At 34.2% G+C, this 23,392-nt stretch overlaps 1 protein-coding gene and 1 long non-coding RNA gene across 3 annotated transcripts in view; one reads left to right on the forward strand and one right to left on the reverse strand.

The window, feature by feature from the left end:
* Positions 1–430: 430 nt before the first annotated feature.
* LOC116419398 lies at positions 431–9,341 on the reverse strand. Its single transcript, XR_004229709.1, has 3 exons — positions 9,079–9,341; positions 6,041–6,241; positions 431–562 (listed from the first exon to the last, which is right to left on the reverse strand). It is a non-coding gene; the product is annotated as an uncharacterized LOC116419398 (long non-coding RNA).
* SPIN1 (spindlin 1) overlaps positions 3,606–23,392 on the forward strand; it is a 219,385-nt gene continuing 199,598 nt past the window's right edge. Inside the window, exons 1-2 of one of the 2 annotated variants that reach the window (XM_031939198.1) lie at positions 3,606–3,725; positions 4,819–4,956. The gene's annotated coding sequence lies outside the window, so the exon portion shown is untranslated. Of the gene's footprint in view, positions 3,726–4,016; positions 4,035–4,818; positions 4,957–23,392 lie in introns of those variants that run through there. The other variant, XM_031939168.1, reaches the window with a different exon arrangement.

Below are 23,392 nucleotides of genomic sequence, written 5' to 3' on the forward strand. Positions count from 1 at the left end.
TATTTAAGAGTGTCAAACAAAGAGTTCAGCCTCTTACAAGGCACTAATGAGGGCTTGTGGCCTCAGTATCAGAAGAGAAAAGAAGAAAAGAGGCCATATTTGAAAGATAATGCAAAGATCAAATAGACTTTGTTAAGAGATTAGGTATGGGAAGTGATCAATAGAGAGGAGTCCAGAATGTCTCCTAGATTTTGGTCATCTCTCACTGTCTCAGTTAATGGAGGATCAAAATTTCTTGCAGTATAATTCTCTGATGTCACAACATTAAGTAACTGGAATTTTCCTAATCTAAAATTTCTCCTGGTGTGATTCCTCCTTGTAAATACATGGATTTATAAGCCTCAAAAAATAAGCAGGTTTTAGAGATCAGTAGAAACAGATGGGGCTCATATCAGAGCCATAAGGAAAAAAAAAATTATACTCACCGTTGAGGCTCTCTACTCCTCCCATAAGCAAGAGTGGCTTTGGTCACTGTATTTCCCTTGGAAAATCTCTCACTAGGTATGGTCTTCATTGTGGCTTCTCAGCACATATCTCCTCTTGGGGCATTTCAAAACTACAGCTGGACACAAAGAATCACTCTTCCAAGTTATTTCACCTGCAGGTCTAATTGTCTCCCAGAAAATGAGAATTCAGTAAAGAATTCATTAGTGACTCCATTCATGGAGTTTGATAATAGATAATTCTATAAAGGAAATAGGCATTTCCATTCTAGAGGAAAGAGGAAGTGCCACTGAGGAGGAGGAGCAGGAGCAGGAAGAAGAAGGAAGAAGAAGGAGAAGAAGAGAAGAAGAAGAAGAGAAGGAGAAAAAGAGAAGAAGAAGAGGAGGAGAAGAAGAAGAGAAGAGAAGAAAAGAAGAAGAACGTACCTCAACTCATCCTCTAGTAACGTCACATCATAATATTTTGGTGAAATCATTGTTATGTAGGAACTGAGCTAAGAGGGTTTAGAAGATATATTTTTGTTGTTACATTTTCAAAATAAATCTCTCTCTGTAAAAACTAATCAACTAGCAAGTGGTTAAATGGTGCTATTCACTGTCACTTAAGGAGGAATGGGGAGGAACCACACCTTGTAGAGACTCAAACCAATATCAATTTGCTCAGGGCACCTAGGGTAGAAGTACTTTTTCTGACACTCTAAGAAAGTGAGGCTAGAGCATACTTGCTGTAAAAGGCAAAAATATTATCCCTGCCATGAGGAAGCTCACATTTTAAGAAAGAAGACAACATGTAAATAACTGTACACATATGTACAAATATGGATGTACAAATATGTACAAATTACTCTACACATGCACTGAGTAAATGGAAGTTAATGTATAAAGAAAGGCACTGGGCAGGATGAGGGGAGGGGAGAATCAAAAAAGTCCTTTTGAAGAAAATAGGATTAAAGTTGAGTCAAAACACATTAGGGAAACTTAAGAACTACAAATGGAAGGTGTGGTTTAGAGTAATGAGAAATTAGTCTCTTTTTCTAAGTATTTAAATGATTTCTTTCCAAAATATTTTTTATAACACCACACTATTATGAGTTTTCATGACTACAACAATAATGTTCTTAATCAGAAGAGAAGTTTCTATTGTTTGAGGGAAATTTAACTGTATAATGAAAACACAGAATTTAATAATTATGAAAACATACTTATTTATTTTAGCCATCCAATTCGCATCTCTTGTAAATCACTATCGGCTCCAGACAATAGATAGTGCAGAAAAATGGAGTCAAGAGTTTTCTCTGCCAGGCACAGATCGGAGTAACTGGGTCATATAATGCTTGGAGGGGAATAAAGTATTAAATGTTCTGAATAATAGGAAGGGATTGACTCATGAGGGTATTAAAGGCTAAAACCAGAAGATTTTATATTTGATCATGGAGATAATAGGGATTCACTGGAGTTTGTTGTGTAGAGAGGCAACAAGGCAGGCTTGTATTTTAGGAAAATCATTTTGGCAGCTGACTGGAAGATGGATTTGCATGAAGACTTATAAAGGAATATTCCTGTTCTGTGAGTAAGCCAAAGAGATTCTCTCAGCCATTTTTCTGATTTTGGGAGCTTCAAAACTATGTCTTTACTTCTGTCTCAATTGAGAACTTCCTTCAGCACTTATAACTTCCTTTGCCCTGGAACAGACACCCTGGAATATTCTTTTACAAAGCCTGCTTTTTCTCCCATAAGTGATTCCCTTCCAGAGTATCCATTCTGTGGAAAAGTCCAGGTCAGCCTGCCTTTATTCTCCTCCTGGCCTTGCCTCTGACTTTCTGGCTTCAAGACCATTTCTTCCCTACTACTATCTCATCTTGCAATTTCCCTCTATGCTTAAGAGCTTCTTGCTCTGCAATAGCCTAGTAATAAGATTCATAAATCTCTCAGATTTTTAAAGTCTCAGAACTTTAAAAATCAGAGTTTTTTTTTTTAATTTCTTCATTTTAAGATATGACCAGCCCCTGACATTCATGCTCATAGGTACCTTTCTTTGTTCTAATAGATACATGGTGTGGGATTATAATACAGGAAAAATCCATATTGTTGAGGGGTGAGGATACCCTAACAGTGATGGGGGTCCCCAGGCTAGTGTCGCAGGTTTTGGGAAAGATTTTGCAGTCCCAATCTCCAAGCAAGATCTCTGGCAGAAATGGGTTTATTTTCACTAAGCAGCTCTCAGTGAGCTAGTTCCTGATTAGGAATTAGCAAAGGTTGGGATTCAGAGCCTTGATTATATTTAGCTTTCTATGGTCCGGAACTATGGAGCGATCTCCAGATGAATTTAGGGACTAATTTCCAGGTCAATAATGGGTGGTGGTTATGCCCCATGCCAAGATCTCCAAATGAATTGCAGGTGAGGATCATTGTGGGAGTTTCCCCTGGGAATCAAGTAGGATTGAGGATGTTCCCAAAGGTCAGGAGGGGTTGAGATTCAGGGTTTTTCTAACTCAGGTCCACCCCTCCAAAGATCAGGGGGACACAGTTCTATTACATCAATTTCACAAGACAGTTATGAGCAAAGTGCTTGGGAAACCTTAAAGCATTATATAAATTTGAGATGTAAATAATAATAATATATAATAGCACTCTTCTTAATATCAATTTCATAAAGGTAGGAACTGTGTTTTATCTATACTTTGTGTCTATCCCAATGCTTAGCACAGTGTATGAAGGGGATGTTTAATAAACATTTAATGAATTAAATTGAATTCCATTCAATTCTTTGGAACTTCTATCTCTTACCAACTGACAACATCGAAGGATCCCAATGATCCTCTTTATAGAGAGGTATATGCCATATATCCTGCCACTTTCTACATCCTCCTCCCTCTCCATCATCCTGTTTCTTGTGGCATTACCAAAAAAAAAAAAGTATGTGTATAACACACATATATAAACAAACTAGAGAATACTTCTGTAAAGCAAACTTAAACTTGATATTTCTCTTATGTGACAAAATGTCACAGCTATATTTCACTAGAGCCCTATATCTAATTTGGGGTGCACACCCATTTTGTACTTATGTGTAATGTAGTTATTCGTATCTAGGCGCTGGCTCACTAGTCTGGAATTGTTGCCAAGGAGACTCAGGACACCAGAAGTATCTATGGAAACTGAGATTTCCCTCCAGAGTTCTCAGGATCTGTGATGTTGACCTTGGAATTGAAGATACTTGGAAGAAGAAGGATACAAAAGGATCTATTTTGACCATGAAACATTGATGTTTGGGGCCCAGATGTAAGTACCCAGTCTCTCAATCACTCTGTCCCAACCTATGGATCAGATAAATTTCATAACAGGTGATGGAGATCAGAAGCTAATGAGTATATAGAGTGAGCTCAGATTCCTAGGCAATCTGTGCTCTTCCTGCCCAATAAAGATCCTATGTCCAGTTTAACTAAGAGATAATCTCTTCCCATTTTCTTTCTGCCCAGTGAAATGAGGAGGAAGCAGAAGAAAAGAAACAATCAACTTATCCCTTTCAGGTTTTGTTAAGAGAAACAAAAAACAAAGGGTAACTGATGACATCCCTATCAGATATCATAAGTGAGTCTGTATATATTATAATCTGAATTCATTATCATTACATACAAGTTCTATTAAAAGGGAGAGCCAATTCAGTATGTTATTATATCTTATATTCTTATTATTCTTGACCATTACACCAACAATACCTTAGTTGAAAATTTATTTTCTAAAGCACTTAATTTTAGAAAATATATCAGCTGATATTCATCATTTTTAAGACACCCAGCATGGTATCTGAATATTTTAATAATTAACTCACTATTAAGAGTTATTGGTCGTCTAAATGTACATATAGTCTTCACCTCACAAATTTATGGGCCTGTGGAGCATAGGATTTAGAACTGAAAGAGATCTCAGAAATCATTTACTTTGACACACACACCTAACATCATTTTATAGACCACAAAACTGAGATTTACCAAAGATTATTCAGATAGCAAGTCACACAGATTTGAAACCTTGGTTTCATCTTGATTCCATCTTCGTCCTCAAACCATATATGTAGTTGCTGAATGTTATCATTTCTACTTCCAAAACATTCCTTGCAACTGTCTTCTCAAATGTCTACCATTTTAGTTCAGACTTTAGTCACCTAACATCTGAATTCTTCAAATTGCCTTTAGATTGAGCTCACTTCCTAAAGTTCTTCCCTTTTCTAATCCATTCTCCTGCTTCCACAGTAATTTTCCTAATCTAATGTCACTCCCTTACTTAGTATGTTAGTTCCCTATTGTTTCTAAAACAACAACTAAATGAAATCCAGGATTCTAGTCCATTTTCACAAGAATCTCTTTATTCACAGGATATGGTTACTCAATACCCCACCCCTGCATGAGGGGTAGAATGGAAAATACCTTGGAAGAAGAAAGAAATCATTGCTTTTGCTGGCTTCCAGTTTAAAGAAGGAAGATAAGTGGTTTCAGATTTTTTCCAGAGAGAGGTAAATGAAGGGAGAAAAGGACTCTAAATAAGGGATTTGGCACCTCAATCTTACTATGCAAGGGAGTTCAAGCAATTTCCCCATGCATGAGATTTGGGTCTCTGTCTCTGTCTCTTTCTTATGATGGAGTTAAAAATCTTACATGAGAGAGTCCCTTCATTCTGAGTATTATTTATATAACTTCTCTGATGTCTATTTCCTATCAGTTTATTGGCTATACATTATGTTTGGTATTTGTATAACTAGCATTTGGTTGGATGGAAAGCAAGTATCTGAAGTCAGTCTCTGCTTATTGCACCCCTTCCCCATTAAAAGATAGCAATCAAGAGCACAGCTTGCACCTAAAAATTATTTTCTCTAGACTAACAATATATAAGTGGAGAGTTAGATACAATCTAATCTAGTACCCTCTTTACAGAGTGCAAATCATTTAGCCTCATGGTCTCTAGAGATGTCCATTTATTCTAAGGAGCCATATCTAGATAAATAGTTGAAGGTAAAACACATACTATAACTCTAATCTTCTTGTCACTTCCCTTCATTCTGTGTGAAGAAAATGAAATGGTCAAAAACATTCTATCTCCTACTTCTATTACTTTTTCCCTTATGCCCAGAATACATTCCCTCCTTTATCTCTGCTTCTTAGAATTCCTGTTTTTTTTTCAAAACTTATCTTAAGTAGCATCATCTGCCTGAAGGCTTCCCTGATCTTTTCAGCTCCTTAGCACTTTCTCTCTCAAAAATAATAAAAATTTCAAAATAAATTATATTTATTGTGTATATAATCTGAATAGTGTACCTTCAGAACTATAAAATGGATCTTAACAGATTTGGAAAGAAGACTACTCAAAAAACACACATAATATTTTAAAAAGCATAGGGTTTATAAGTCTAAGCTGACTGTAGAAACTAATAATACTTTCAATCAAAAAAGAAGATTGATGACATCATGCACATAATAAACAGCTCAAAAACACAGAAAAGCATTTCTAGACTAAACAGGCATTACTTCACTAAGCAATAAAAAAGACTGATAACAAATATCCATCACTGGATTTGCCAAGTATAACTAAAAGTGACTTACCACTTGATGGAGCCCATAAAACAACTAAGTTCCAAGAAGAGAATCCAAAGGTCCTCCATGAGTGACATCCACATAAATTCAATGAAATATTTTGACAGAAGAGAATCAAACATATAGCTGAGTCATATCATTGCATTTGTGGAAATAGAGGTTTGTAATGGTAATTCAGGGTTACATCATTGCCTACAGTCAAGTAAAAGCCTAGGAAAAGAGGAAAGGAAGAAGGCGGCTATAACTATTTATTTAGTACCTATTAGATAAAAGATATTGTACTAAGTGCTTTACATATATTATCTTATTTCATCCTCACAACAACCAACTAAGGTAGGTGTTGTTATAATCTCCATTTTATAGTGGAGAAAACTGAGAAACCTGAAGCAAGCATAGGAGCAGGGATTTGAATTCAGCTCCTTCAGATCCTTCTAGACCCAGGACCTTTTCCACCATACTACCTATCTTCCTACAACTATCTAAAGCTACTAAATACTTACGTCAAAAGCTACAAAAGGCTTATCTGTAAGGCATAATGTTTGATGAACACCTCTGGAATGAACAAAAAATCCTTTCTAGATCACATTAACTTAACCATCCATATGTATATGTGTTTTTATTGAACAAATTATTATCACAAAAATCTGTATAATTAAAATGTAATTTTGTTCAGGTTGTATTAGGGACTTTGGGGCACACTTAAAGTTTGAAAACTCTGCTCTACAAAAATGAGTTTATGATAGTGATGTCATAAGGCCATTTCATTGCTTATAGGGATATAGAAAAGTCTTAAGGAGAAGACTTATTAATTCAGATCATATAAGGAGAAGTAAAAACTATAACATTTCACTGATGAACATATTGAAAGCAATTAAAACCTATGCAATACTAGTCTCAACATATAATTTGAATGATAGAATATAACAGATTTTGGATTTCTAAAAATATCTCATATCTTAAAAACTCATACAACATTTAACAAAGTAGAGTGTAGCATCCAAAAAAAGGAAGTTATTGAAATATGAACATTTTCTTATCAAAAAGGACAAAGAGAAATAGTATCTCAAGAACACATGATAAAAAGGTTTAAAACTTAACAGAAAACTTTTAGAGCAAATAAATATATATAATATAGTACCCACTCTGATTTCATTTAATTCCCAAACACTACTAGGTCTGGTGGGTCAGGTAATCAATCAGAGAGTGATCAGCTATTTCGTGGAAAGATTTCAGGACAACTCTGAGAATTGTGGGTTTTCTAATAGTATTGTTCATAAGCCCCCACTATTGTGATTCCCATTTATTATCCAGTTGATATATATTAATAAGGTCATAAAGTAAGAATAATTGGTACAAAACATCAGTCTTCAACCTTGGTAAATGGATAATTAGCTCATAGCTCCTAATTATATAAATGTCCTTTTTCTCCTTCCTGGAATCCTCATGAAGTTCTCCTGAGGTGTCCTTGTAGAAACCTGAAGTTTCACTTCTTAGACTTCACTTAATTCACGCTCTGTGAAGCTGCCTTCCCTGTCTAGTTTTTGCTTTCTCTCTCTCTCAGATGCCAGATGGATGTATTGTTTGTTTCTGGTCCAGTCCCTTCATTGACATGAACACGGGACATGACATGACAATCTGGGATTACTTATCCCTTGTTGACATCTCTTCTTCAGGTACAAGAGGCCTGCCTTCACTAAGAACTTTTGAAGCTTGACTCTTGAAGTAGATGATGAATTATTCTTGGTTGAATCTCCTTCTCTAATATATATTGATTCACAGGCATATTTATTTCTTTCAACTAATCTCAAAACATTTCATCATCTCATTTCATCTAATGTCTCAAAGCACTTTATTTCTTTCTAACTTGAGTATAAGTTAATTTATATCTTTGATTGATTAACTCTGAAATGTGTTTCTCATCTGATGAAAATATCAGGTTGTAGACCATCTTATTAGTCTGAAATACCTCTCATATACAAATGTATACAGAATGTATATATAATGTGTGTGTGTGTGTATACTATGTATATATACAATGAATCCAGAGTAGACTAAAAAGGAAAATCACTAGAAACTAAGAGTTTCATCCAGGGAAACTTTCTTATCCTGTGCAACTTATCTTGAGAGCACTTTGCCTGTCTACCTGTCATTACTCTCACCACTACTAACCCACCATCTTCTCTTTCTCTAGCCGACCACACACATAAATATACTTATCTATGTAACATACACACACACACACACACACACACACACACGGCTATGGATATAGCTATGGGTCTATATCAGATCAAATAGGTATAGAAAGATAAGCATTTTTAACTGAATATATGATGGTCTTTAAATTATGTATCTATATACATATATTTACATATATGAGTATATGCATATGTATGTATGTATGTCAGTATTTGGCACTTTTCTAGATTGTAGTTACCAACTTTTTGTATAAGCACATTGAATCACAAGACTTAAAAAAGTAAATATTTATCATTAAACAGAAGAAAGGTAACAAAGTAATGGATAGTCATTCTTGCAACCAGGAAGATTTTAGCTTATATCTTCTAACCCATATTGGCTTTATGACTCTAGGCAAATCACAACTTCTCATTGCTCAGGGCAACTCTGAGAATATAAATTGTAGTTGCCAATTTGCTTTAATAAAATGAGTTTCCTCATTTAAGAGTTCCTTATATCCTTATCCCATATGCCTATAAATTATGAAATCAAACAGTCTCATTTCAGAATTTGATAATATAACCATCATAAGTAATCAATGAACATCCCCCTATCTTGTATCCTCCCCTTCTCCCTACCAAAGATATCAGTAACAGTTTAGAATTAGTAGGGCCCCAACTGTAGAAACTATGGTCATTCTTGCAGCCATGTTTTTTTATCATTTTATTCAGTTATCAATAATACCCTAGTCTTTCCCAACCCAGTCTTCCTAAGTCAAGCTCATCTTTTTCTCATAGAACTTTTATGATCCTCTTCCACTGCTTTATACTGGTCAAGAAACCCTACCCCACTCCCAAAAAATGTTTTACCTCAAAGGTAAAGAAAGAGTTGTATCATGTTTTCTTTATCTAGAGGGCAAAGACAGTTAGTCTTCCCGCACATTCCGTGTCCAGTTCTGGCAGAGTATCCACAAGAATTCTGCCCAGAATCTATTTCAAACACTGAACTTTGGCAAACTTCATGCCTCAGAAATACAATTCAGCCAATTACCACTCTTTCTTCCTCTACTCCCCAACCTGCACATAGTTTGAAGAAACATTGCAATCCCCACTTCTGGCTTTTTATATTGGGATGTTCATTGATTAGTTATGATGGTTATATTATCAAATTCTGAAATGAGACTATTTGATTTCTTGGAATTACAAATATCAATTTGTAGATTGTAGATCTGCAATTTTATGTGCAATCTTTTTTTTATTATACTATGTTACAGAACTGCTTGCTTTATTCTATAAATTTAAAATGCAGTAATTAAAAAAAAAATAGATTTGTCATAGAACCATAGATGTAGGTCTGGTTTACCTCAGAGATCATTTACTCCAACACCTTAATTTTACAGATGGGGAAACTGAGGCCCAGGAAAGTTAAGTAACTTGTTCATGATCAGAAGTGGGATTTGAATCAAGACAAATGAATACATATTTCATTAACTTTTTCAATTGGAGGTTTACTGTAAATCTAAATGAAAATATATATTTAATTTTAAAGTATATATTGAATCAAGCAGATAGGTGACATAGTAGATAGAATACTGGGGCTAGTCAGGAAGATTCCAGCCTCATATGCTTAGTAGCTTTGTAACCCTTGTCAAGTAGCTTAATTTCTGTTTGTCTCTGTTTCTTCATCTGTAAAATAAGGGTAATAATTGCACCTCCTTCCTGAAGTTGTTGTGAGGATCAAATGAAATCAAAGTTGCAAAGATTTAGCATAATGCTTCACACAGAGTAGGTATAATATAAATGTTAGCTATTACGATTAATAATAATTTAATTAATTTTAATGATAATAATAACTACAGTTTTTGCCAAGAGCTAGGAAGAATTCTTTATCATTAGTTTATGTAGTTGTCATCAGTCAATGCATTGATCAATGTTCTTAAGTCTTTTAAAGTTGTTTTCCTTTATATACTATGATTAATATAAATTGTTCTTGTTGTTTTTTTCATTCTGCATAAGTAGATTCAAATCTACCCACATTTTTCTGAATTCATTTGTCATTTTTTAACTGTATGATAATATTATATAATATATATATTCATGTATTATAATTTGTTCAATAAATCCAACTTGATTGGAAGCTTCTTTGTTTCAAATTCTTTGCTATAACAACAACCACATACACATAAAAAAGCAGTTCCATAAATATTTTGTTATATATGATTTCTTTTCTTATGTCTTTGATCTCTTTGGTATATTATAAATAATGGATCATATTGTCAGTTTAGTGATTTAGGGGAATAAGTAAAAAAAAATTTCCATAGTAGTTAAACTAATTCAATGGCCCAATAATAATGCATTTGTATGCCTGTCCTTCCTAATCTTCCTGGTATATCTGCCATTTTCCTCTTTTGCAATTTGATGGTTTTTCATATTTGTTTTAAATATTGTTAACAATTTAGAGTTTATTAAATATAGCTAATACATTGATTTTTCTTCTTTTAAAAACTGTCTTGACACATTCCTTGATGATTTGTCTATTGGAAAATAGCTCTTACTCCTTTATATTTTTCCATATGTGTGTGTATATTTAAATAGGCATATATGTATGTATCAATTGGATATTGGAGAAATATGTAGCAAAAATATTTTTATATTTTACTATATAATTCTAACTACAATGATTTTTGGTGCAAAAACTTTCTAATATCATTTAATCAAAATGATCCTACTTTTTATAATCATATCTATTGCTAGATAGATGGCTAACTATACTCATAGTTGCGAAAGATACTGTTTTCCCTTCTCTACTGATTTGTGCATTGTATGACCTTTTATATGTAAAATATGTATCCATTTGTGATGGCATGAGATGGTGATCTTAGCTTAAGTTCTGTCAGATAATTTTTTAGTTTTTCCAATGTTTGTCATCAAATGACTCTTAATGCAGCAGGTGATATCTTTGGGATTATCAAACACTATACTATTATGTTTTATTGTTTCCCTGTCTTATGTTTCATTAAACAAAGTTTGATTTTTTTTGTAGTAGCAAATTGTTTTGATAAACACTGCCTTATGGTAATTTGAAATATGATATGGCTATCCTTATTCCTTCACTATTTACTTAAATTGATAAAATTTTAGTAAGAGCCTGATTCATGCTAGGAATTCTGCTAAGCACTAAGTAAGCGTACAAATAAAGGCAAAAATTATCCCTGGCTTCTAGGAATCTTGAATGGGAAAGACAATAGGTAAACAACTATGTACAAACAAGATCAGTACAAGATTAAATTGGAATTATTCTCAGAAGAAAGTTTTAAGGGAGATAAAGAAAGACTTATGCAGTTGGATGGCTCCAGTAGATAGAATGCTAGACCTGGAGTCAGAAAAATTCATTTTTCATGTCAAATCTGGCTTCAGATACTTACTAACTGTGTGATGCTAGGCACATCACTTAGTCTTGTTTGCTTCAGTTTTCTCATCTGTTAAAATGAGCTGGAGAAGGAAATGGCAAACCACTTCAGTATCTGTGCCAAGAAAACCTCAAAAGGGGTCACAAAGACTCCAACCTACTTGAAAATAACTGAACAACAACAAAAGAAAAGCTTATTATAGATGATGGATTTTAACAGAAACTTCAAGGAAGCCGGGATAGGGAAGAAAAAGAGATCAGGAAGGAGAGTATTCAATGGGAAATAGCCATTGAAAATTCATGAAGTTGAAAGATTGAATGTCTTATTGGAAAAAGTAGAGGTTACTGGATTGCAGAATAGAGTGTTGAAGAGGTGGGCAGGACTTGAGATATAAAAAGACTGGAAAAGTAAGAAAAGTATAAAGGTTTTTAAAATCAAACAGAGATTTTCATATTTGATCCTGGAAGGTGATAGTGATAAGTTATGGGTGATGAGTTTATTAAAAGGAGAGTGACATAGTCAGACTGAATTATAGGAATATTAAGTTTTAGCTGAGTGAAGGATAAACATGAATGAACAGAGACTTAAGGCTCAGAGATCAACCAATAGATTATAGGTAAGACCCTGATGATGATATATTTTACTGAATAGGGAGGGATAACATGTTTAAGCCTGTATTTTAAGAAGAGCAATTTAACAATGAGGTGGAAAATGAACCAGAGGAGAGAGAAAGGAGACAGTGAGACCTATCAAAATACAATAGCCCATAAATGAAGTAATGAATATCTGAAACAGAATGATGTCAGCATCAGAGGAAAGAAATGGGTGATTTAAAGAGATTTTATGAAGATAAAATAGATAGGATTTGGCAACAAATTGGATATGGAGAGGTGAGAGAGTGAGAATTTGAGAATGATATTTAGGTAATAAATCTGGGTAACTGAGAGGAAGGTGGTTCCCTTGACACTAATATGGAAGTTAAGAAGAGAGAATTTGGGGAAATATATGAGGTCAGTTTTGGACATGTTGAATTTTGAATCTTTGGAATCTGGTTAGATTACCAATTGAAATATCATAGAGGAAGAAGAGATGAGGGCCCAGAATTGAGAGCTTTCCAGGACATTCATTGGCCTCAAATGTAACTTCAGTGAAGATCCAGCATAGAAGATTGAGAAGGAGTGGTCAGAGACAGGAAGAGAATGTATAGAGAAGAATATCAAAGGAAAAGGTGATTTATAGTATCAGAAGCAGTCTAGAGATTGAGAAAGTTGAGAAAAGACCATTAGATTTGTCAATTTAGAGGTCACTAGGAACTTGAATAATGAAGTCAGGACTCAGATTGCAGAGTTAAGAAGATAATGAAAGGAAAGAAAGTGGAGATACCAAGTATAGACAGCCTTGCCAAGGACTTCAAGACAATAGTTACTAATGATGAATGAATCAATTTGGAGTTTTCGAGAATGGAGGCAACATAAGAATGTTTGTAGGTAGAAGGGAATCAGGGAGCAGATGGAGACCAAAGATTAATAAGAAAGCAGGGATGGCAGAGGAGATAGGATCACTTCTACATGTATAAAGGTCATTTCTTCAGATGAAGTGAGGTAAAGGGGAAATAAAGATCTCATGTTATGAAATAAAGAAGAAGAAAGAAGATGGGATTCTCAGCAAGCAGCCTCATTATTTTTTTAAATGAAATATTAAGTAAGGTTTTCAGTAACAGTTGGGGGAAGATATTAATAGGGGAAGTCATGGAAGACTTGGGAAGGAATAAAAAGGTTTGGAAAAGCCCCTATGATGAGTGGTATAATGAATCAATGAGGAAAATATTAAAGGATTGTATTTTTGTAAGGATCTAGTTGAGCAGCAAGGTGATTCAGGCCAGTTCCAATGGTCTTGTGATGGAAAGAGCCATCTTCACCCAGAGAAAGGACTGTGGGGACTGAGTGTGGATCACAACATAGTATTTTCACTTTTTGTTGTTCACTTGCATTTTGTTTTCTTTTTCATTTTTTTTCTTTTTGATCTGATTTTTCTTGTGCTGCAAAATAATTGAGGAAATATGTATAGAAAAATTGCACATGTTTGACATATATTGGCTTACTTGCCATCTAGGCGCAGGAGTGGGAGGGAGGGAAAAAATTTGGAACACAAGGTTTTACAAGGTTGAATGTTGAAAACTATGCATATGCTTTGAAAATAAAAAGCTTTAAATAAAAAAAAAGAATCTAGTGGAGAATGTGTAACATAAATTTGCAGTGTATCCAATCTGCATATTTTCATTATTTTTTCTAGCTTCATTCAGCGCCACATGGATAAAAGCAATGACAACAGAAAGTAATACAAAGGAGTAATCTAAGACTGAGATTTGGAAGGACAATATTGGTGATGGGTTAATGGCACAAGGATCTCAAGAGTAGAGGCTAGTATAGAATCATATTAATTTACCAAAGGGACAATCTGAGGAAGGGAGGAAAGTGTAGCCAGGACATGATGAATGTGAAAATATATTTAGAAGAATTGCACATGTTTAACCTATATTGGATTATTTGCTGTTGAGGAGAAAGGGGAAGGGGGGAGAGGGAGGGAGGAAAATTTGAAACCCAAGGTTTTGCAAAGGTGAATGTTGAAAACTATCTTTGCATGTATTTTGAAAAATAAAAAGATTATTTTATTCTAAAAAGATGATTGTTCATGGCCTGGGATGCAGTGAATGGCCTCAGCATTTTTGATATCTAACCAAGCTCTAAGTATTCAATAATGTCTGTTTTAGACACCTTGATAGCCACTGAAACATATTTTTCTCTACCCATTTTACCAAGACAATTCTTCACAGCCTTAGGGTTGGCATCCCCCTGATTCATCAAAGTTCCCTTCACCTTGGTTTAGCCTATCTGCCAAAAATGGTTTTGCAGGAGTTTGAAAGAACATTACTTTAGCAGTTGCTTGGACAGGGGGAGAGATTTGAAGCAGGGAGAGCTCATTCAGGAAACAATTACAATAGTTCAGCTGAAAGGTAATGAGATCCTGAACTAGAGTAATTGCTATGCAAGTGCACAAAAGTCAATATAGAAACATATTTGCTGGTAACAAGTGCCAGAATTTGAAAATGTATTTGAGCTGTGGGATTTATGAGAGTAAGGTGTTAAACTATGAGGGAAGTTGTGAGTAAGGATGACTATGAGATTAGCTGTATCTTTAACATTAAATGACAAGCTAAGAGCAGTTGGTTTTCTGGAAAGATAATATATCATTTTTAAAAATATATATTGAGTTGACTATGAAATATTTGTTTCAAAATGTCAAATAGGACTTGTTGATGTAGCTCAAGAGAGAAAGAGGGCTCAAAATAAAGATGTGAGAATCATCTACAGAGTTAATAATCTTAAGGGCAGATCAGATCACCAAGTGAGAAAATAGTGAAAAGGGAAAAATACCCAAGATAGGAATTTGGGGAAAACCAAATTAGCAAGAAAACCTGAATGAAGATGTAGCAAAAGAGCCTGAGGAATGAGTGAAATGGGAAACTGAGGACTTCTCAGAATAATAACTGCAGGAAATTCAAGACTCAGCACCAAGGATCTGTTAATCATTAAGGCTCTGGGAAGAAGAGCAAAAGACATGCTCTTCTAGCAGAAATATTTGAGATAAACTCCTGGACCTTTACTTAACTGCTTAGATAAAAGCATGATTAATTATTTAATAGCCCAGAGATATTCAAGAAGTCTCCAAACTAGCTATCTCTATTTGCTGATTGAGGAAGCCTGAGATAAATTAAATCTTCTTGGTTATTCTACTTTAAGGGATTACTTGCCTCTAAATAAATTTCCTTATTGTGAGGGATTATATGGTTTCTTATAAAATTATTAACTAAGGTAGATTGAACCTATAACCTAAATTTAGTTTATAAAGATCTGATGGGTTTGGGAAATGAAATTCTTTGTACAAACCTTATAATAGAATGCTCATACTAGCTCAAGTAAGCATTTGTAAACCTTGTAAGGCTGACCACTATAAACCCATAAACTTAGGCAAACACACCTGCAAGCATTTGTAAACCTTGTGAAACTGACCACCATAAACTTAGGTAAACATATCTGCAATAAGCCAACTATATTGGCTTGGCCAGAATTGACCAAATCTGTGCTATTTCCAGCTAAGCGGGCAGTGAAAATTAACTGAATAAGAGGAAGGTGTGTGTGTGTGTGTGTGTGTGTGTGTGTGTGTGTGTGTGTCTGTCTGTCTGTCTGTCTCATGGATTCTTGTGGTTTATAACTATATAATCGCCCTTAACGTCTGTGAAAATTGGCCTCCTCTCTCTGGAGAACTCCAGTGAGTAGACCATCTGCTTCTTGTGAGATTCTAATAAAGCTTTTGTTCTTCACTTTGAGATATCTCTGAGTATTTTAAGTTAGTATTTGCCATACCACACAGCAATGATCAAAGAGGAAAAAAAAAACCAGGCCATGAGCAACATCCCAAAATTCATGGAAGAAAAAGAGTAGCCAGGAAGAGAAAATAGTCAAAAATGTCAAATGTCTTAGAAAATTAAAGTAATCTATAATTGAAATTGTCTTTTCTTATTCTTGTATCCTTTCTCTTCACTTAAATCAAACACTAAATATTGGTTCTTATTTACTCACTTTTCTCTTTTAATCCCACTTTTGAAATCAACTTCTGAAGTTCACTTGTGACTATTCCCTCCAAAACCCTACCTTTTTTTTCTCCTGAGGCAATTGGGGTTAAGTGACTTGCCCAGGGTCACACAGCTCCTAAGTATTAAGTGTCTGAGGCCAAATTTGAACTCAGGTCTTCCTGACTTCAAGGCTGGTGCTCTATTCACTGTACCACCTAGCTGCCCCTCTACCTTTTCTTAAATCCCTTTTTCTCTTTTTCCTAATGATTTTTGAATTATATATGTATATATATATATATATACACACACACACACACACACACACACACACACATACATACTCTTTCCTCAGTTCAAATAAGAATGAGGTTCAGAATGTGTCTCCTCTCCACATCCTCCATATTTTAGATAATCTTATGTTCTCTAATTAGCAAAAATAATTTCCTTTCCTTTCTTTTTCTTTTATTCCTCATTCCTCTATTTCTGTTTTCCTTTTCTCTAATAAAGAAATAAAAAAAAATAACCCATCATCCAGGCCCTATGTTTTTATTTTATTTACTTCTTGTGTGACTTTTAAAAGTGGGATTCAGAATTTGTTTGTTCACACCCATTAGAATATAATCTTTTGATTATCATTTAGCCTCTTCTACTTGCTCAAATGTATTCATATTTCTAGATTTCTTTTATATTGTATTTGCATTTCAAAAATTATACTCAATTCTGATATTTTCATCAAGGGTGATTAAAAGTCCTCTCTCTTCTACTTATTAAAGGTTCATTTTTTTTCCTTTTTTAATATTATACTGGATAAGCAATCCCTAGCTAGAACCTTGTTTATTTTTACTTTGAAAATATCATATTTCAGTATTTCTTTTTCTTTATAATAGTTTTACCACAGTATTGTATGAGCCTTACTGTGATTCCTAGGTATGTGAATTCTTTCTCACTGGCTACCTGAAATACTCTTTTCTTTGATCTGGAAGTTTGGGATTTGGGCTATAACATTTCAGGGCATTTTCAATTTGAGATTTATTTCAAAAGATGATTGCTAGTTACTTTCAATTTTCACTTTTCTTAGATCAGAGTAACTGATCAGAGTAATTCCTCATGGAATTTCTTTAAATATAACAAATTTTTTTTTAATATAGTTTTCAGGGAATCAAATGAATTTTAAACTATCTTTCTTCAATCTATTCTCAGTGATTTTTAATTATAGATACCTTATTTGTTTTTTTTTCACCTATTGACTTTTTTCTAATATTCCTTGTGTCACATTTGCTTTATTCCATTTTTCAAGGGAGTCTACCATTTTGATGTTTTCTTTCTTTCTAAGTTAATTTTTTTTGCTCAAAAACTCTAATTTCATTTTAAAATTTATTTATTTATTTTATCTATTCTTGGATTCTTGTCATTATTTTATCAAAAGCTCCATTTATTCATGTGTAAATATTATACAATTGTTTTCTTCCGAGTTTACTTTTTGAGCTTTTCATAATGCATTTCATAATGCATTGTGACAGCAGAGAAAGTCACTCTATTCACTTTTTTGACATTGATAATTATTTTTAGAGTGTTTCCACTTCAGTGTAAGTGTGCAGTCACAGCTAATCCTATGTTTTTTCTTCCTTTATCCTACTTCTTTTTTATTGTATCAATTCACCCAAAAATAAATGAAATCTGCACTGTCTCTGATCCTTGAGGCCAACATTAGAGTAGTTAATTAAAGTCTCTGTATTGTCTCCCTGAAATTTAATAGATTTCCCCAAGGCCAATGATTACTGGAAATAGAGTCAACTTGACTATGTATTAACTACCTATGGGAAGTGATACATGTAGAGAAGCCCATTTGGCCCATATTGCAAACTTTTCTTCTTCTCCATTCCTTTATGTATAACATTGCCCTGAATATATTTTTCTTTTACTGACACATCCTAATTTTTAATTATATGGTTTTCTTCATCATTATAATTTAGTATCAGAAATTAGATGTTTTGAACAAAGAAAGCCTTGGACTCTCTCTGTTTGTTTATGCTTTTCAGTAAGTAAAAAATTTAACTTCCATTATTCTATGTTCTAAGTCTGGCTGACTCAAGGACTTTTCTGTTTTGTGCTAGCAAGAGTTCAGGATCTTGTAAAAAGGAAATCTAGCTTATCACCTCTCTTATGTGAGAGTTACTTATGAGTCTATTCTCAGACTATATACATAGGTTTCTTTTAAGTCAGAAAATAGTTGTAAGCTGTTGCATTCATTCTGGCAAGCTTGATTCCATTGTTTATCTATTCTCCCCTTTCCTTGTGGGTCTCTGGGTTTTTCAGTAGAATCATTCATCTGTTATGGGAATAACCACTCTCACAATTCAATAGATGTGATTACAAGTCTCATATATATGTAAAGGAACAAGGATGAAGGAAACCAGTCTGGTTAGGTAAGTTCCAGGACCTATGTGATTTATATAATTCCCTTGAGATATAACTGGTATTATAATAAACATAAAAAGAAAAAGAAATGAAGAGTTACAAATATGGTAAAATAAAAAGAAACAGTACAATAATACTCCCACAACTACTCCATCAAAAATTGAGCAAAAGTCATCAGATGGAGTGGTTACTGAGAAATCTAAGAAATAACCACAATGGGGCACTTCTTTCATTCTATTTCAGCACAAAGATTGAGCTAGAGACATATAAATATTAGAAAGGGAATCCAGTCAAGAAGGTACATGCAGAGCTTTCTAACAAAAGAATTAGTTTGGGATCTACAATTTTATATAAGGTAGGGAGTAGTTATGGAAAAAGGCCAGCAACTAGAACAGGATCACAGGTTCACAACCATAAACCTAGGCTAGGGACTAAAGTGTCAAATCAGTGAATTTGAATGGGACAAGCTTATAATGTTATCATTCTGACCATATTCTAATCACATAGGAAGATCATGAATTAAACTTATAGATTTGGCTAGAATCTGCAGCTGAATAATCAGCAGGAAGGTCATACCACAGACATACCTACAATTCTGTCCCCCTAAACCCACAGGGTTTTTTAACTAGCTGACAAAGTCTGAGCCAGGAACTGTCTTTTAGAGCTCTACTGATTACATATCAATTGTGCTACCTAGACAAAAAGTAAGGATTATTCTATAGATTAGATCACTCTATATATCAGACTGTTTAGGATGTGATAAAAGTTTGAAACTCCTTGACTTGGTCTTTAGATCCTTGAGTAACATAGCACTCAAAGCCAACTGAAAAGCAGAATCTCTCAAACAACATAAACCTGATATTCCTTCCTAGAATTTACAGGACCTAATTTTAACATAAAGTTCTACTTTAATAAGTAAGACTGGAAAAATAAGTAAAAAAAAAAGATAAATAAGACATCAACATTATTATTGTTCCTCAAAAGTTCTATTTTCAGTTTTTAATATATTACTTTATTTCTTTTATCTATTTTTGAGGTTCTTGATAATTTTTTTTGATGACTTTTTTTTTTAAAGCTCTACTTATGTTTGTGGAATTACTATGGAATGACTATCTTCTGAGTTTACCTTTTGGTGTAGTGTAGCAGTATATAATAAAATATTTAATAGTCTATTGAAAACATCGCTGCTGGCAGGACAAGCTGCAGGAGTCTATGGGAAATGTAGTCTAGTGTTATTTCTTTTTTGTTTGTTTGTTTTGTTTTGTTTTTTTTTTTTTTTTTTTTTTTTTTTTTTTTTGTTTTTTTTTTTTTTTTTTTTTTTTTTTTTGTCTAGTGTTATTTCTAAGAAAAGTATGCTACATGGGAATGGCCTACAGAATTCTGATCTCTGCAGGCAGAAATTCTTTAGGAACTAACTGAGGCTTATGGAAAATGTAGTTCAATGTTCTTCTTCCTGTTCTGGGAGGGACTGAGACTTTCAAGAGCTTTAAAAGGAGTGTCCAGTAGAATCAAAAGTTTCATTTTCATTTTCTCATTCATTTGAAAGGATGACTCAAGGCAAGGTAAGCTAGTGACTGAACAGAGAGAATGAAGGAAGGCTGGATCACACATTAGAGACTGATGTCACTAAGGACCCAGATGGACATAGCTAATCTGTTTCTCTAAGGAGTCTCTAAGGACTTCTCCCTCTCTTTCTTTCTCTACCCAGCATCCTTTTAAATTTCCCTTAAGATTTGTGTATAATTACGGGTTAATGTATTACTTGTAAAAGCCAGTTTTCTATAGATAAAAATCTACCTAATTTAACTATTTTTGATTAGTTTTATATTCTTCATTATAAACAGGGTTTGTAAGAGAAATAAAAACTTTGGTATGGTATATAGAGAGTGATAGAGGACAGGTACTCTATCTGGATTGTTGGAACAGTAAATGACACCTGTCCCCAAACTTTACCTAACTTAATGACATGAGAAAAATCTTGCAATTTTAATAATTTCTATAATCTCAATATTAGAAAAAAAAACAAACTACATGACTCAAGACTATCAACCTTATATTCTTTTATTCTCTATGTTTTCATAATACTACTCAATTCTTCTCTTACTTATCTGACTATTCCTTCTCTGCCTTTGTTATATCTACATCTAGATCACTCCTGGATGACCTTGGGTGCACCCCCCCCAAAAAAAAAAAAAAAAGCTGTGCCTTATGCCCTCTTCTCTTTCTATACTATTTCATTTGGTGATCTCATCTGCTTCCATGACTTCAACTATCATCTCTATGCAACTGATTCTGAGATTTTATGTTTCACTTTAATCTCACTACTGACCTCCAATCTCACATTTCAAACTAAAAGTCTCGTAGGCATCTTAAACTCAACATGTACAAAACTGAATTCATTATCTTTCCCCTAGACCTCTCCTCTTCGTTCTTTCTTAAGTACCATGTCTTAAATTCAACTCCCTCTAGCTCTTAGTGATTGGCTAACAATAGGTCCCATCCCAAACCTCAAAATTTTTTCATTGTTTCGGCACTGATGGCTCAGAATGAGTGTCAATAGCAATTTTTTTTTTCTGTTTTTACCAGAAACTTTGAAGTTTTTTTCTTTTCTTTTCTTTTCTTTTTTTGATTAGGAAAAAGAGGCCATTCTTTGCCTCATTTTTTTACCTATCATTAATCACAGAATGGGCATTGCCTCAGTCAAGCTGAGACTTGGAAAAAACCTTAACTTAAAAAGATCAAGATCTCCCACCACATCTGTGGCTATTTCCAATCATCCTGATTACCACCGAATCCAGATGACTCCAGAGGAGAGAGTGAGGCAGGTGACTGCACAGTTTCTCCACTTAAATCCAATTCATTTCCAAGTCATAGAAACACTTTTCTGATGTCATGGTTTTCTTCAAGAATGAAAGACAAACAACAATACCTAATTTCCTGTTACAATGGCTAATAGTTATCTTTCCAACCACTTGGGCTCACAATTTTGGTGACACCCTAAACTCTTCACTCTCTTATCCCTACATATCCCACCTGTTGCCTTGTCCTGTCATTTCTACCTTCATGATATCTCTTGTATATACCCACAAACACACACTACTAAACCATCAGTACAGGCCCTCATCACCTTAACTCTGGACTATTGGAAAAGCTTCCAGATGGGTCTCACCACCCCAGGTCTCTCCCTATTCAAGAAATATTTTCTGCTATAGTTCTGACAGCCTTTTTTACATTTTGGTGAACCAACTCTTTTCAGGTCTCCTACAAGGCTCCCTAGAAAATGGACTGGTTGTTGAGCTGACCCTGTCTCTGGCAATAGATCCAAGGTATGCACTGCTTAATCCTGCCTCTCTGTACAACATAAAGATCTGGTCTATTTCCTGTATCTGTTCACACAGACCAGAGTCAAGATCCCCTTGGTTTCAGATCCCATTTAGAAGAGCACATTGGTTTGTGTTCCCCTGCTTAGAATTGTTTAGGGCTCCCAGGATCTCTGTTTATTGGAGTTAGAGCTGTCTTTTTTCTCCCCTAGCTTTACCCTTCACTGAGCACATTTCACCTTGTGGCTATCATCTTGTGCAGTACTGAACTTCTTGCTGTTTCTCTTTGGATTTCTTGATCATTGTTCGATTTGGTTCCCCTTTAGATTTTTGCTGAAAAATTTTTTAATGGGAAATTGGATTCCTCTAAAGTCTTTTTCATATCACTATCTTTACCCAGATAGCTACCAATATATTCACTTTAAAGGCTTTTAATTGATATTCATGTGGGCTTAAAATCTTCATAATGTTTACACAGAATCTCAGAATTGGAGAGGGACTTTAAAAGCAATCCAGTTTTACAAAAACTTAAGTCACAATGCTGCCTACAATATAACTGACAAAAAGAGACACAACCCCCTTTTTTTTTTTTTTAAAGATTTCCATCATACAGCTCATTTTGAGAGGGCAGGGTACCGAAGGAGATGTGTGGCAGAAATGTGAGGATTCCCTTGTTCTCTGAGGCACGAGTTCCCAGTGAAGGAAATTAGCTAAACTCAAAGGCTGTGATAAAAAGCTTTTATTGTTAAAGAGACACCAAGAGAAAGACTTCCTTGGTGGGCAATATCATTCTCAAGAGAGAAGTGATTTGCAAAGAGGCATTTTCTATTTTATTCATGAATCTAAGAACTGACATTCTGTATGCAAGACCATTTGAGTTTGTATATGAAAGGAGACATTTTTTGAAGACTCATCTTCCTGTCTCCAGAAGATGTAAGACCATTTGAGTTTGTATAACTTTTTGTTGGTGATTTTACATAACTTTACAGTACTGTCTCAGATCAGAGTTTTACTCTCATCAATTTCACTTTTGAAAAGTTATGTTAAGAAGTTTTCCTTGCCTCATGCCTGAATTTTCCCTTTCCAATTTCTATCTATTTTCCTTCATTCTACTCTCTGCAGCCAAATAGATAATCATAATGATAACTAACATTTATTGAGTACTTATTATGTGTCAAGCAGGGTATAAAGCACTGGAGATACAAAGAGAAGCAAAAGATTATCCCTTCTTTCCAAGAGTTTATAATCTGAGGAAGGTGACATGCTAATATATGCAAAACAAACTTTTTACAAGATAAATAGAAAATAATTAACAGAGAGAAGGCATTGAATTAAGAAAAGTTGGGGAAGGCTTCCTGTAGAAGGTGGAAGGAATTTTAGTTAGAACTTAAAGGAAATCCAGT

This window comes from Sarcophilus harrisii, chromosome 1 (assembly GCF_902635505.1).
Source record: "Sarcophilus harrisii chromosome 1, mSarHar1.11, whole genome shotgun sequence".
Taxonomy (NCBI): domain Eukaryota; kingdom Metazoa; phylum Chordata; class Mammalia; order Dasyuromorphia; family Dasyuridae; genus Sarcophilus; species Sarcophilus harrisii.